This window comes from Octopus bimaculoides, chromosome 26 (assembly GCF_001194135.2).
Source record: "Octopus bimaculoides isolate UCB-OBI-ISO-001 chromosome 26, ASM119413v2, whole genome shotgun sequence".
Classification (NCBI taxonomy): domain Eukaryota; kingdom Metazoa; phylum Mollusca; class Cephalopoda; order Octopoda; family Octopodidae; genus Octopus; species Octopus bimaculoides.
Genome location: NC_069006.1, coordinates 6,848,771 through 6,857,832, shown reverse-complemented (window position 1 = coordinate 6,857,832; position 9,062 = coordinate 6,848,771). Strand labels below are relative to the sequence as shown.

General features: G+C 34.1%; 1 long non-coding RNA gene across 2 annotated transcripts in view; it reads left to right on the top strand.

Moving 5' to 3' along the window:
• The window catches only part of LOC106879705 (uncharacterized), a 667,251-nt gene that overhangs the window by 76,780 nt on the left and 581,409 nt on the right, over positions 1-9,062 (top strand). For both annotated transcript variants that reach the window (XR_001410656.2, XR_008266879.1), the window contains exon 2: positions 3,069-3,152. This is a non-coding gene — a long non-coding RNA (uncharacterized LOC106879705). The remainder of the gene's footprint in view (positions 1-3,068; positions 3,153-9,062) is intronic.

The window sequence follows — 9,062 nt, the reverse complement described above, 5'->3', positions numbered from 1 at the left end:
AAAGAGAGGGAGGGAGAGAGAGAGAGAGAGAGAGGGAGGAAGGGAGAGAGAGAGGAGGGAGAGAGAGAGGGAGGGAGGGAGAGAGAGATACACACTTTCTCTCTTTCTCTCTCCGCTGGTTGTATCCTCCATTTATCTTTTCTATGATTGCTAAAAAAATGTTACTGCTCCTCTAAATTAGCAAACTATATCACCTCGTCCCAAACTTATTTGATGCACCTCCTCTCATCCATGCTGCATCTCACCACACAAACCTTGAATTAGATTTTTTTGCCCAAACCTTTTCCCTGAAGACTGTAGTTTTCTAGAACTCTTTCTTTGTTCATATTTTCCCAGCAGATATTATCACACACAAGTTGATTAAATGCTATTGACCTCGTTAAAGTTGTGTAGGACTGGAGGGACTTAAAGCAATATCCTTCCTCATTAAATTCAATTGTTGTTGGTGAGATCAGAAAAAAATTGGAGCAAAACATCGAAAATAGCATTTCCAAAGAACCTTGCCATATAAATTTGTGGCAAGAAAGACTGGTAAATATCCCATGAAAATGAACATGTTGAGAATGAAGATGGATCATGTCAAAGAGTTCAGTCCACATGAAGGAAGTGGAAATGTCTTGACGCCACATTGGATTTGACCCAACCAAAGTAGAATGGGAGAAATATGTTAATCCCTGTCTACAACTGGTGAAAGTCCAAACCATGACTTACCTTTTGGTTTGCCCATTCACTATATTAAATTCCTGTAAGGTGCCAAGCTGGCAGAATCATTAGCATGCTGGCAAAATGCTTAGAGGTATTTTGTCTGTCCTTACGTTCTGAGCTCAAATCACACTGAGGTCAGCTTTGTCTTTTGTCCTTTCAGGATCAAGAAAATAATCGATTTACTCCCTCCCCTGAACTTTCTGGCCTTGTGCCAAAATTTGAAACTAGTTCTCTTGTTGATTGGATGATTTTAGAAATAACATTAAGAATGCACAATATTATGAGGGAAAAGTGGAAAAATTTGATATGAACATAAAGTAGAGGCATGGTTGCATGGATATCGAGTTCACTTCATAATGATGGGGTTTCAGATTCTATCTCACAGCATGACATGTTGGGCAAATGTCTTCTACTACAGCCTTGAGCTGACCAGTACTTTGTGAATGAAATTGGTAGATGGAAACTGTATGGAAGTCTATCATAAATATATATATATTTATGTGTGTGTGTGTGTGTTTCTACATCTGTATTTTCATATACCACCATCTGAGTGAAAATGTGATGTCATGTTTCCATTCCATGCAAAAAAAATGTCCTTAGCTCAGCACCTTTGAAGACCAGTGGAATAAAAAGTCCTTTACCTGAAAAATAATTAAGGTTAGTGACAAGAAGGACACCTGGCCATAAAACACTGTCTTAAAATGTCTCCCCACAAAACATGTTAACATAGAAAATCAGATGCAAGACAAACAAGCAAATGAACAAAATAATAATTAGTAAGGCAATATGGTTACAAGTAGAATGTTCATTATAAAGCCATTCCCAAGCAATAAGTTGTATGTGATGTGACTAGAATGCTCTTTATAAAGCAATTCTAAAGCAACAGGCTTTTAGGTGGAACTGGATTTTGAGGTTACATCTCTACATCTGATTAGCCATATGGTTATTCAACTACAAAAACATCAACCCCAATCATCATTTAGCAACTTGAAAGTCAAAGATATTTTATTGAGTCATTAATATTGCGATAAATACAGATGAAATAAAATTGAAAGATCTTTGGATTGTGTGTGTGTGTGTGTGTATAATTAATTTACTGTGAAACATTAATGAAGTTTTCTAATGGCAATCCAATACTTGCAGACATAATGACTATTTTAGTTTTATTTCAATAATTTTATCTCTGGAGACATTTCCATATGAAACTATTCCTTTTTATGAATTAATCTATCATTGGGTTAGAGAGTCCAATGCAGGCAATATTTTCACAGTTGGATGGTAACCTAACTGTGTTTTTACTCTGTTGTATTACCATTAAGGTGGAATTGTTGGCAGCATTCATTGTGGCTTGTTTCTGTTCAATTCATTAAACAACTATCCCTTTTAATTATTTTGTCTTCAACATTGTTCTGTCCTATTTAACTCTTCTCTGTTATATAACCTAGTACATATTTATTTATCAATCCACAATTCTTACCATATCATATTACATTTTAATTTTGCCTTGAACTTGAAATATTTGCTAATTGTTTTCCTTTTATATGGTAGATTTTATAATTAGGATATCATTCACAGCTTCCTAGGAACAACAACACAGTGTATTGTATTTAATGTTCAATGGAAATTCAGATTTTTCTTTTTTCTTTTTTGCAAAGACATTTAGAATAAACTCTCCTAAAAATTGCAATATTATTGAATACTTAAAGTGTTGAATATTATTATGCGTAGGAAATGTGAACTGTAAGAATGTGTTAGCCAATTGTTGAATCTATGTTCCTACTCTCAAACATTTTGTCATGTTTAAAAGTTAGTTACAGTCTGTCTTAGGCCTATTGGTGGTGTTTAAGTGACTGTGGGTACAAGAATTTTACCCAAATGAGACACTAGTCCATCAAAAGGTCTGACTGCTGGTATTCATTCACAGCTGAGTGAACTGAACCAAACTTGGACTTTAGTGTCTTATGCTGCTCCGACAGAAACTGAACCTACGACTTAATGATCTTGAACTCAACACCCAAACACTAGGCAATGTGACTTCACTTTCATCATATGTTACATAAAATTACTGCATCAAACTTGGTGGGTTTTTTTTCTTAACTCTATTCACTTTCATTGTATTCCTTGGGTACATTTGCTGTTAAATCATTAACTAATTTGCTCAATAAATCTTGTGTGTCTATGAAACTGAATCAGTTTAATACCTATTAGCAAACTCTTTGAACTAACAATTAGGAATCTGTCAGCATTGGCATTATGTCAGAGATTATATTTTTTTTCCTATCTCTTCGAATTCACAAGATTAACTCAGCAAAATAACATCTCATTTATAAAGTAACACTGAACCTGCTTTCTCTGTTCTGTAGACAAACATCTTACCAGTAAGGCCACTCCAATACCTGTACCGTGCAGATGAACCAGACTGCGCATCAAGCTGCATCATTTAACAGGTAACTGTCTTCTCAGATATTGTTTCTTCCATTATTTTCTTGCTTTTATATATGGAAATGGTAGATTTTTTTTCTCACAAAATTGATTTTAAATGGAATCACCACTTCCAAATACTTTGAGTGTGTGTATATGTGCATATACATGCATGTGTTTGTGAATATGTATATACAATCTTCCTACATTTCTCTAAAGTGAATAAAGATATGCTTTTAGAAAAACAACTTCAAGAAACCTTTAAATAATATAAATTGTATTGCAGTTGATTATAAATGAAAACTTTCACTACTTAAAACTTTAAAGTGAAAAAAAAAACCCCCTTTGCTTTTATTCTTCATATATTTCTATACAATGTGATGCATTATTCAATCCTTTTTACTCTAATTCTCTCTCTCTCTTACCCTCTCCCCTCACTATTCCACTCTCTGCATTTCCCTATCTCTGTCTTTCACTTTCTCTCTCTGTGTCTTTCTCTGTCTTTCCCTTCCTTAGAATACAACTTCCATTACATTTTCTAATCTTTTTCTTTAAATCCCAATACACATTTCACTATCCAAGTGATTACAGCTTTGTAATTTTCAGCAAGGGCTCCACTAGACAGCATGTAATTGTGGAATACTAAAGTAGCAGCAAAGGAAAAAAAGAGAAAAGAAACATGCTGAAAAATGTAGCGAGTGCACTGATATCTTAGACTATATGCAAGACAATATAGTTATTAAAAAGTGAGACAGAATACAGGTTTTGTACTTAGCATTATGAATGAAAGATGTGAGGTGTTCAATATAGGAAACTAGTTGATGTGAATAGTTGTGAATTAATCATTTAATAGAGGATAAAATGTGTGTAACAATGTAGTCATGCTGGCACCTCGACTATAAAGTGAATATATTTGGAAGTGATATTAAGAGCAGTTGGTAGAGAATATAGGTATGGCATAGAAAACTAGTTTCAGTTTGATTGAATTAAAGGGCTTATCAGTCATGCTCAAAGAAGCAATGATGGGAAGAAGAAGAGAAAGGAAAAATGGATTTAGATGTGAATTGGTGCCTTTTCCAATATAACAGGCGTGATATAATAAATTGTAATGGCATCAAGCTAAGTATGTCATTCATAGATATTATTTATCATTGTATACTGAAGGTGTTATTTTTTGTGATAGACATGTAAGCTCTATGTTCAATTATTGGAAAATCAAGGATGATTAGCGAAAGTAAATACTGGAGAAAGTTGAGGAAGTCTAAGTAGGTTTGGTTGAGTAGTTAAGGCATTCATTTCACAAACACATGTTCAATCCCTCTGCAAGACACCTTGGGCAAGTGTCTTCTATCATAGCTTCAATGCTTTGTGAATGAAATTTGGTGAACAGAAATTGCAAAAGCCTGTCAGGTGAGTGAGTGTGTGTGTGTGTGTGTGTGTGTGTGCGTGCGTGCTCATGTGCATGTGCATAAACACACACATGCACACATACATAAACACTATAATAGGCACAAAATAATCACTATGTATAAAACCCAGTGTCACTGTTAAACTACACTGCCTGTGGGTGCTCTGCAACTAATTAAAAATTATTTGGACTTATGACCAATGTCTGCATAAAAATAAATGACTGCCAAGTATAACCATATAAAGAAAATAAACATTTACATAAAGAAATTTATATAAAGAAAATAAACATAGGCGCAGGAGTGGCTGTGTGGTAAGTAACTTGCTTACTAACCACATGGTTCCGGGTTCAGTCCCACTGCACGGCATTTTGGGCAAGTGTCTTCTACTATAGCCTTGGGCTGACCAAAGCCTTGTGAGTGGATTTGGTAGACGGAAACTGAAAGAAACCCGCTGTGTGTGTATATATATATATATATATATATATATATATACACACATATATATACATATATATATATGTCAGTAAATGGTGGACTTGTGTTAACCGCACGTGGAGAGATAATAGGAAAATAAAAAATAGTAATAATAATAATAAGGGAGAATGCTAAATTGAAAGCATGACCAACCTCATTTATGTCCTCACATGCGCAGGTTGCCAACACAACTATATCGGACAGATGAGCCTCCCTTTGCATAGAAGAGTAGCAGTCCAAATAAATCTTCTACAACACCGCCAAATTCCACTGTGACCACATAGACTCTTTTGCCAAAAATAAAAACCCTAAATTCCTTATATTCCCTTTCTATCAATGTAAAGACAGAATCTCTACACAAGAAAGAATCAACAAGGAGAATCTTTTATAGAGAAATTCCAAATGCTTCTTAACATACAAACTCCTCGGTGACCATATTCTCTTCTCTCGCCTACCCATTGAAATACATATAAATTTACTTCTTGTTTCTCTAAGAACAGACATAAACTTCCTGTTGACAAAAAGTTCAGAACGCCAACTAAAGAGTATAAACCCTACAGAATTGTCTTCCCTTACACACACTTCCTGTTTTGACACCACACTTCCTGTTTTGACACCACACTTCCTGTTTAACTCATAAACTCTCAGCCTTTTTTAAGCACAAAACGATTCTTAATTCCATGCATCCTAATCTATCTAACAATTATCTACATGAATTACCATTGAACTTTAAAAACTCAAAGACAATATAATGCAGTGGTATATTTATTTTTTAAATATTTTTGTAAAACATTATTTTCATTTCCCCTCTTCTTGAAAATTTGCCATGCAATGAAAGCTGGTTAGAAATCCTTTTTTATCCACTTTATGTACTTAGAAAAAAGGTTAAGAGATGTTTCTTCATCATTTTAATACCAGCCCACCTGAGACTACATCAGCTTCTAGGAAACAAACTTCCAGTTTTAAAGTGATCTAAATTAAAACCTCCTCTCAAAATTCTTGCTAATTTATGTTCTAAATCCAGCTTAACAATGACAGTTACTTTACAGGCGTAGGAGTGGCTGTATGGTAAGTAGCTATAGGTGCAGGAGTGGCTGTGTGGTAAGTAGCTTGCTTACCAACCACATGGTTCTGGGTTCAGTACCACTGTGTGACACCTTGGGCAAGTGTCTTCTACTATAGCCTCGGGCTGACCAAAGCTTTGTGAGTGGATTTGGTAGACGGAAACTGAAAGAAGCCCGTCGTATATATATATATATATATATATATGTATGTATATATATATATATATATATATATATGTGTATGTGTGTGTATATGTTTGTGTGTCTGTGCCCCAACATCGCTTGACAACCGATGGTGGTGTGTTTACGTCCCCGTAACTTAGCAGTTCGGCAAAAGAGACCGATAGAATAAGTACTAGGCTTACAAAGAATAAGTCCTGGGATCGATTTACTCAACTAAAAAGCGGTGCTCCAGCATGGCCGCAGTCAAATGACTGAAACGAGTAAAAGAGTATTATTTTCAATATTGACTGAAACAAAGGCAGAATATTCCAACAAAACTATTGATAACAAATGAGTTAAAGCAATTAATTTTTCCTAAACTAGTGTAAGCACAAGCACTGTGGGATATATTCAGAAATGATAGCACCGAAAAAAAAGCAAGAAATGAGAAAATATGATATTGAATCAAGTAAACTATATACTTGAGAAGTGGAAACTTGTAAACTAAAGATCAGAAATGTTGTTCCAAAAAAGAAAAGTAAAAACAAAAGTTGTTTAGAAATAATCAATGAGGAATATTGAATGCTATGTGGCATGTCTTGATAGTAAATGCAAATAGGAGAAACCAGAACTAACTAAATAAATAATATAATTGGAAATATATAAAAATATTGAAATAAGTGCTGTTAAAATGGAATTTAAATTAACAAAGTGTCTTTTTTATTATTTTTAAAGCAAAGCAAAGTAGACTACAGTTGTTTAGAATTCACATTTAATTCATTTAAAGTGACTGAGACTGTTTACAGATGACAATGATGGTTAATGTAATAACGAGGCTGATTTGTATGTTTTTAGTGTCTCAGATGCACTCTTAGATTTATCTTAGTTTCTTTAGTGTTACAGTTTTGAGAGAGATATCTTTCTCACGATAATATGATGATTACCAACAAAGATATTCTGCATACATTTGAAGGCTATAAAACCATCAAATTGACACACAAGTTATTGAATCTGTTTGATACAACACATACAAGTAACAGCATCACTTTGTAATTGATAGTCTACCTATTTTTACATGGACAAATAAATGAAAAGAAGCTAACTTGACTAAGACTAAATTTGAACCATAGAAGAGTGAGCATTCAGTTTGTACTAGAAAATATTGATTGTGGTGCCCTTAGGTCTGTAGTGATTCTACTATTCATTGTTGGTGATGGTAATATTCCATATATGCTGTATGTTTGAGTTATTATTGATTTTACCCCTACTCTTCTTCCATTTTTAATTTCATAGTCCATCAAATAAAATAATTGTGAGTGGGGGTGTGTGTGTATGTAAGAAGAGTCTGATATAAATTTTTTTTTTTAATATCAATTCCATTAATTAAAAAAGAAAGAAGAAAAACACCGAAAGAAAATGGGATTAAGTAGTTTCCTTAGCAATTAAGTTTAATAATTGTGGCCAGTATTTCAGTATATAGTATAAAGTATTATGTATGAAAGGGTATTTCGATTACATTACGTTCGTCTTTTAAACTGTCTTCAGTTTTCTCTCGTGTTCTGCTCCTGTGTGTTAGAACATTATTGAACCATTCTTGGCAGTTATTGGATAGCTTATTGAATTCTTATGTTGGAAACACGTACGTTGCCAAGAGCATTGCTTAGTGTTTGCTCTTATTTACTTATTTCGTTCTGACCCTTTCACTTTTTTTTTTTTATATTGATGCTCTGGGGTGTGTGCACATAACTGCTAAGCTTCAGGGGTAAAGCGGTTAGTTAAACTCTGTCTTAACTACTGTACATCATCAGTATATGTGTTTGTATGTACATGTGATATCTAAACACATCTCCAAATATATATATGTACACATAGATACATTCATACATAATTGCACAGACACAAGCACACACATGTAGGCACTTATACGCTGTCTCTCACTTTCTCATGCTCTCTTGCACATACATACATTCAACAGCCTGCTCTCTATAAATCAGTTCTCTAGTGAACATAATCTCTTGCATATTGTTCCAATTTGTGTGTATCTACTGCCAAACAAAAATGCTTTCCAAAAAGAAGGGATGTGTTTTTGTAAATTTTAAAAGATATATTTTCTTTTCCATTTAAAAAAAACAAACAAACAAACAAACAAAATATAACGGGCAAATTTTATCTTGTGACCTTAAATTAGCAGCTATTTAATCGTAGCTGAAAAGAACTCCCACTGCTGCTTCAGGGTTGAATAATTTAGCAGTATGAAGGACATTGAGCTATGATATACACACACACTCCAAATAATTCACATAAATGTTTCAATTTGAATAGTCTTCCTGTCCTCACTTGAATGATAAAGTAGTTGGGAAAAATCTAATGCAAGAAGAAAAAACCTGAATATCTAATGCAAATCAATCATCAGTCTCTACTTGTATTAAAAAAGTAAAAGGTTTTTAACCAGGAGTAGCTTTGTGGTAAGAAGCTTGCTTCTCAACCACATAGTTATAGGTTCAGTTCCACAGTATGATACCTTGGACAAGTGCCTTCTACTATGGCTTCAGGCCATCCAAAGCTTTGTGAGTGGATTTGGCAGAAAGAAACTGAAAGAAGCCCTTCATGTGTGTGTGTGTGTGTGTATTTGTCCACCACCACTTGACAACTGGTGCTGGTCTGTTTACATCCCTGTAACTTTGCACTTCAGCAAAAAGAAACTGATAGAATAAATACTAGGTTTAAAAAAAAATAAGTACTGGGTTAATTCATTCAACTAAAAAGTTCTTCAGGGAATTGCCCCAGCATGGCTGCAGTCTAATGTCTGAAACAAGTAAAAGATAAA